Source organism: Artemia sp. Qi Xiang Cuo, chromosome 10, assembly GCF_049724085.1.
Source record: "Artemia sp. Qi Xiang Cuo chromosome 10, ASM4972408v1, whole genome shotgun sequence".
Taxonomy (NCBI): domain Eukaryota; kingdom Metazoa; phylum Arthropoda; class Branchiopoda; order Anostraca; family Artemiidae; genus Artemia; species Artemia sp. Qi Xiang Cuo.
This window is the reverse complement of record NC_142803.1, coordinates 58,861,383-58,868,366: the sequence shown is the minus strand read 5'-3', so window position 1 is coordinate 58,868,366 and position 6,984 is coordinate 58,861,383.

Genomic DNA, 6,984 nt, shown 5'->3' with positions numbered 1-6,984 from the left:
TTTTTCTGACGTAACTTACAAATTAACTTACGTAAATAACTTCTATATTCGTATATTTTTATTACTTTAATTAGAGGGTTTGCCCCCTAGTGAATACCTTACTCCTTACGCTAAACTTCAAATTTTGTTCCAATTCTTTAAGATTGGACCCTTAATAACAAAGGCCGTTAATTAGAATAAATAGCTCTTATGACCGTACAAAAAAAACTTTAGCGTAAAGAGCGAGGTAATGAATAGGGGGCGAACCCAATCATATACGTAATAATATTTGTTTGTTTTAAATTTTGATGTTGCTCCTTGCTTTCAGTTGAAAAATTTGTTTTTGTATTATTTAATTTCTGATATTTTTTTAAAATAATGCTTGGTTTTCCGGCGCCCCCTTCATAGCATTGTCTCTTCCCCAATGAAAACTTCCTCCATGGACGTATCCTCCCACGTAACCCCCCCCCCCCCCCAACTACCAGAAAAAATCCCCACTGAAAACTTTTTTATAATTCCCACTAACAAATACTATATGTAAACATTGGGCAAAATTCACAACTTGCAGACCTACCCCCCGGGACTGTGGGGGATTAAGTCATCCTCAAAGACATCGTTACTGTATTTTTCGATCATACTGAACAAAAATGACTATCTCAAAATTTTGATCGGTTGACTTTGGGAAAAAAATGCCTTGCCCTCCATTTTTTTGGTCACTTAAAAAAAGCACTAGAGCTTTTAATTTCCGTTCGAATGGGGTCTCTCGTGATATTCTAGGACAGCTGTTTCGATACGATCCCCCCGCAGAAAAGGAAAAAAACAATAAACATGCATCCGTGATCTTTCTCCTGGCAAAAAATACAAAATTCCATATTTTTGCAGATAGGAGCTTGAAACTTTTGTAGTAGGGTTCTCTGATACGCTGAATCCGATCGTGTGATTTTCATTAAAGTTTTTGGACGTTTAATGGGTGTTTTCCTCTTTTTTCAAAAATGAGGCAAATTGTCTCAGACACGTAACTTTTGATGGGTAAGACTAAACTTGATGAAACTTGTATATTTGAAATCAGAATTAAAATATAATTTTTTTTATGTATCTATTGGTATCAAAACTCCGTTTTTTAGAGTCTCGGTTACTATTGAGCCGGGTCGATCCTTACTTACAGTTTGTTACCACGAATTTCATAAAAATACTACGAAGGGTGAAAATCATAGTTGTCTTTTTTTCTACAGGAAACACTTTATAAAAGAAAATCAAAATTTGGCTTACAGTTCAAATATAATTGCTGAAGCCCAGGAGCAAAATAATATAAAATAATGGCTTGTTATTCCTTTCAATATCTTTGCTCTTAGCTTGTGTAGTTTTCTGTTGGACATGATAGCATACCATTCTTTTTTTTTCTTTTCTTTTTATCCTTGGTCTTTAAAATTTCTGGTTTGAGAAAAATTTTAATCCTTTAATTATGTATCAAAAGTAATGCCTAATGTATCCAATCTTATATTATGTAATTCTAAGTCATTTCATCACGTACTATTTTGATATAAATAAGTCCAAAACTTGAGAGCGTGTTAGTAAAATTATTAAATTATTATATGGTAACTGGTTGAAACCATTAATTTCACCCTTAACCTTGATTTTTTTGCATCTACTTTGCCAGCGAAAGAAGCAGTTTTATTTATTTCTCAGTTTGTTTTTTTAGTTTGTTTTTAAGTTGAAATTTTTTCTTGTTTTTGGTTTTGCAATTAAAAGATTAGAATTTCTGTGTAGGCTATTATGTGTGATTATTCCTCAACCCAGTTTAGGTTTCGGAAGATGGTCAGAGTGGAGTTTGTCAGTTTGATTGAAGGTATTTTTCCTAGAGAAGGGGGATATCGTTGCTGGTTTTTTTTGCTGATCTACGACTGGACAATATAGGTTAAAGGCCTCTTATTTGGTTTAATTATAGGTTAAAGGCGACTGGACAATTTTAGGTTAAAGGCGTCTTGTTTGGTTTTATTATTGGTTAAAGGCGACTGGACAATTATAGGTTAAAGGCGTCTTGTTTGGTTTAATTATAGGTTAAAGGCGACTGGACGATTATAGGTTAAAGGCGGCTTATTTGGTTTAATTATAGCTTAAAGGCGACTGGACAATTATAGGTTAAAGGCGTCTTATTTAGTTTAATTATGGCTTAAAGGCGTCTTATTTTTTTTAATATTAACCCATAAAAGTGTAGCCTGCAAACTTTACTGAAATACCCGCGAATTCAAATTTATTTTTCTGTTTCGGACAGTGCGGCCTAGCTGCTGTATCTTTATATAATTACCCTGGATACTAGGTAAAGTGAGTGGACTAGAGCCGGCACAAATGTTGGATACCTTAAAAACTATCATTGTCACAGCTTTATTACAAAATTACGATACTGTGCAATTTTTTGTTTTCTACGGTCATTTGGAAAATTTGAAGGATTGATTAAAAATTCTTAGCTTCTGGATAAGAGGTACTTCGTTTGACGATTTAGGGGCAAATTGTTGTCTATTTATTTTGAAGGTGAGCAACCTTTCCTCTGGGGTGTAATCTGCACCGCCAATCTGCAAATTTTATTTCAGTGGAGACTTCTTTTCCGGCTCCGCATTGGCAGTTTGCAGATACTGGAACCTTCGGCGTTGCTTTTTCTGCAAGATGGCATATTTGCAGGATCCGCCAAATGGAGACTGACCTTTTGCGCCGAGTTGGAGCTAATTTTTCGTGACTGATGAACTTATACTCAGAACGTAGATATTAGGTCCCATGGAGTAGGCTAGTTGGCCCCTTTGTAATTTGTATAAGAATAGCAATATTATTAGAGTATATGGACAAATTTATTTTCTTTTTTACTCCCATAACATTTTCCTTTTGGAGTTTCAGTTAAAGTGAATTGTTTTAAGATTTGTCATTTCAGTATTGATTGTATGGTATTGCCATGTTTCCAGAAAATTAACAGTATCAGTTGAGTACTGGGATTTCTTTTTATAACTTATTTTGTGGAAAATATTTTTAAGTTAATTACAATAAATAAACGAGTCAAACTCAAAACGACCTAAAATTAACATGAGAAGGGTTGACAACCCCCAGGCCATCTCTAGACCATAACATAATATGTATTTTACTGAAAACAAAATACATAGGAAACATTTTCACATTTTTGACTTTAATATATTTAATAAATTTAATATAATACGTTTAAAATAATTTAACACATTTTGACTGTAAGCAGTAGGAGGGCAGGGGAAGAGGACGTGGCCACTCCACTGGAAATCGGGGTCTATCAAGTGATTATGATCAAACGTAAGAAAAGAGAGCAGGGTAGAGGAAAACAATGGAAAAAAAGTGTGTTAGCCTATAGTTGGCTGCCCGCCAATAGTTTTTGGACCTTAATAGAGGCAATATGAGTTTTAATCTGTGACTAAATGACCCCTCTCCTTTTTTTCAAACATTTTTTGTATGCTTTAGTTGGAATAAAAAAAATTAAATCTTTTTCAGTAATGAATAGTAAGTAAATAACGATCCTTATCAATAAAGAAAGAATAGGAACTTAAATATTGATAACATTAAATCTAAAAATCGGCTTCTTTTGTTGATTAGTTTAAGATTTTTTTCCACACAAAATAAGTTTTTCAAAGAAAAGTAAAGATCTCCGCTAAACCAAAAGGAAAAGCAATTTAAGTTCTCCCGGTTTCTACCTGAGATAGAGATAATCATACTAAATGAAACTTGCATAGGCATTTTCAAAGACCACACTACCTTTCCATGGATCTAAATAACAGTTCAAGCGGGAATAAATCCTTATTTTTGAAGTATTTATTTTTGAAGTTTAGGAACGGGCAGTCCTAGAACTCAAGCGTGCCTTGAATAATATTCTAGCATGCCTGATTGAAAAACATTAAAAGTAATCTCAAAAGAGGTATCATTTAACAATTTTAAAGCTTTTGAAATTTCCTGTTGTGCTAACCACCTTGGGTAAAATCTTAACCGACACAGGATTCATATTATTTACACTGTATATTGAATAGACGGCGTTTTGCGTAAAACTTTGCAAGAAATTATTCATTTTATTGGTTTTAAACTAGCCACTCGCTAGCTTGCCGAACCATTGACACATCTAAGACGCTTGATTCTATTAAAAAACTCCATAGTCTTTGTCATTCTTGCAACAGTAGCCGCAACCTGGAAAATAGAGAACCACATCCCATAATACCGAAAGTTATAAGAGACGCTTTGATAAAAAAAAACTACCAAGTGAAAAAAAATAAAACAACTGTTGCTTATTCACTAATTGAAACTATTATATTGTTTCTCTTAAAGTAAAAATTATTGCAAAAGGAAATTTATATTAATTTCAAAAAGGCCTGAAACTTCAAAATTGGCCTCAAATCAATATGGAAAGTATATCAACGGAATCAACATGGTTGAAAACCTTGATTGTGGAAATACAGTCCCCCACCTTTAACATCAAAGGAAATCGCTTTTTTGGTTATACACGCATTATTGAGAGACGTCTAATAGATTATTTAAAAGCTCTTTCTCATGTATACGTGCTTTTTATAATTTCCAAAATATACAAATACATATGGCCCTAAAAATTGCAATTTTCTATAATTTCTCAAGGGGTGGGGCTAGCGGGCTACCGAAAACATCGTACAGCTCATATAAAAGCTGTTACTCATATCAACGTTTCTGCTTTAAATTCCACCATCTGCAAGTACAAAATGGCAAAAAAAATCAAAACTCATGGTGCCACTTCTTAAGTAGATAAGCTTCAAAGTATGAAACGGTACTATTGTAATTGCTATAATCCAAAACTATTAATTGCAGGTTTACAAATACCCGTCTAGTATACTCTCCCTCCAACCTCCCTTACTATGATTTATTAAATTTCTTTTCACTAGCAATCTACAGCAACATTAGCAGCGATAGCAAGCTGATACACCATTGTATACAGATGTTTAATGCCTCATTTAAAAACTATTGATCATATTTACGTGGTTTTTACAAATTCTACCAACTTTTAGATTTCATAAATTTGAATCTCAACTGATCAGTTTGAAGAATTCGCTATGAATTTTTTGTTTTTAACACGGTCAGCCCAAGTTCAAGCTGTGACGAGGAAGAAATTCATGGAATAACAAGTAATAAAGGGAACCTTGATGACGAGGAATAACATTTAGTATAAGTAGGCTAAACAATGAACGAAATGCCAGTAGTAATCAATGTTCCATTTTGCTTACTCTATGTTCCATCCTGTGTTATTTGTCCCACTTTACATTCCATGGCACTTTCCAGTGCATGTACCTATGGATCTGGTTTGGTGGGTATAATCTATTCCATGGCACCTTTCCAGTGCATGTACCTATGGATCTGGTTTGGTGGGTATAATCTGGTTTGGTGGGTATAGTCTGGTTTAGTTTTTCAAAGAGAGGAGTATTTGACATTTTTGCAAAAAGGGATAAGGAATTCGCAAATTGGACTCTATCAACGATATTAATTAATGTTTTGAATAATAGGAGTGTGAATTATTATAATTAGTGATTGGATTGTATGACGGTGGAGAAAAAAAGGATTAAACTGATTAACAGTTAAGGTAACCCAGAAGGGGTTGTTAACTCAGGTAAGTTGTTACTTGACCTAGTTTTACCTCTCCGATGAGGTCTGTATAATACACAAGTAACGTTTGAAAAGTATTGTCAATTTAAAATAGGATCTAACGTTCCCTTCGTTTCCCCATTTCTGAGGGGCAGGGGAGGGTAGGAGTGGGGGAGGGGGAGTCAATTTTGGAGGTAACACATTTTAAATGAGAAATCGTAAAATACCCGAGACAATGAACAAGTCCCAATATGGCAAGTATTTAGTTAATATAATGCTTGGAAGAGAAATTAAGTTTTGAGGGGGGTGTAAAAATGGTACTTATTTAATATCCCGGTAAACATACGACTAGAAATGCTTCAGGAGAAATAGACTATTGCTTCTTTCTGAACTAATCAATATTCCTTGACTAATATTTTTTTATTTTTCATGTATTGCTATTATTCAAAACATTGCATTGTCTATGTCACATCAAACTAGCGAATAATTATCGTGGCTTTTTAGGTGTTCAATTTTTTTTTTTCAGTGTAAATAATAAAATAAAAAATTATGAAATTTAGTTTTGGCTAAGCTCTATTTTGACTACTTTATATGAAGTGTGGGGGGTAGGGGCTAGTATTCAGTTAAAATGAAGCTAGGAAGGGGGAAATTAAGTTTTAAGGGAGGTGTAAAAATGCTACTTATTTAATACCCCGGTAAACATTTGACTTGAAAGGCTTCAGGAGAAATAGACTATTGCTTCTTTCTGAACTGTCTGGGGAGTGGGTGGGGGCAAGTATTTAGTGAAAATAATGCTAAAAAGGGGGAAATTAAGTTTTGAGGGGGGTGTAAAAATGGTACTTATTTAATATCCCGGTAAACATACGACTAGAAATGCTTGAGGAGAAATAAGGGAGGTGTAAAAATGCTACTTATTTAATACCCCGGTAAACATTTGACTTGAAATGCTTCAGGAGAAATAGACTATTGCTTCTTTCTGAACTGTCTGGGGAGTGGGGGGGGGCAAGTATTTAGTGAAAATAATGCTAAAAAGGGGGAAATTAAGTTTTGAGGGGGTGTAAAAATGGTACTTATTTAATATCCCGGTAAACATACGACTATAAATTCCTCAGGAGAAATAGACTAATGCTTCTTTCTGAACTAATCAATATTCCTTGAAAAATGTTTTTTTTATTTTTACTGTATTGCTATTATTCAAAAAATTGAACTGTCTATGCCACATCAAACTAGTGAATATATATCGTGTATTCTTAGGTGTTAAATTTTTTTTCAGTGTAATTAATAAAATAAAAAAATTGATTAAATTTAGAATTGGCTAAAATATATTTGGACTACTTTTTATGATGTGAGGGGTTGGGGGCAAGTAGTTAGATAAAATAAAGCTAGGAAGGGGGAAATTAAGTT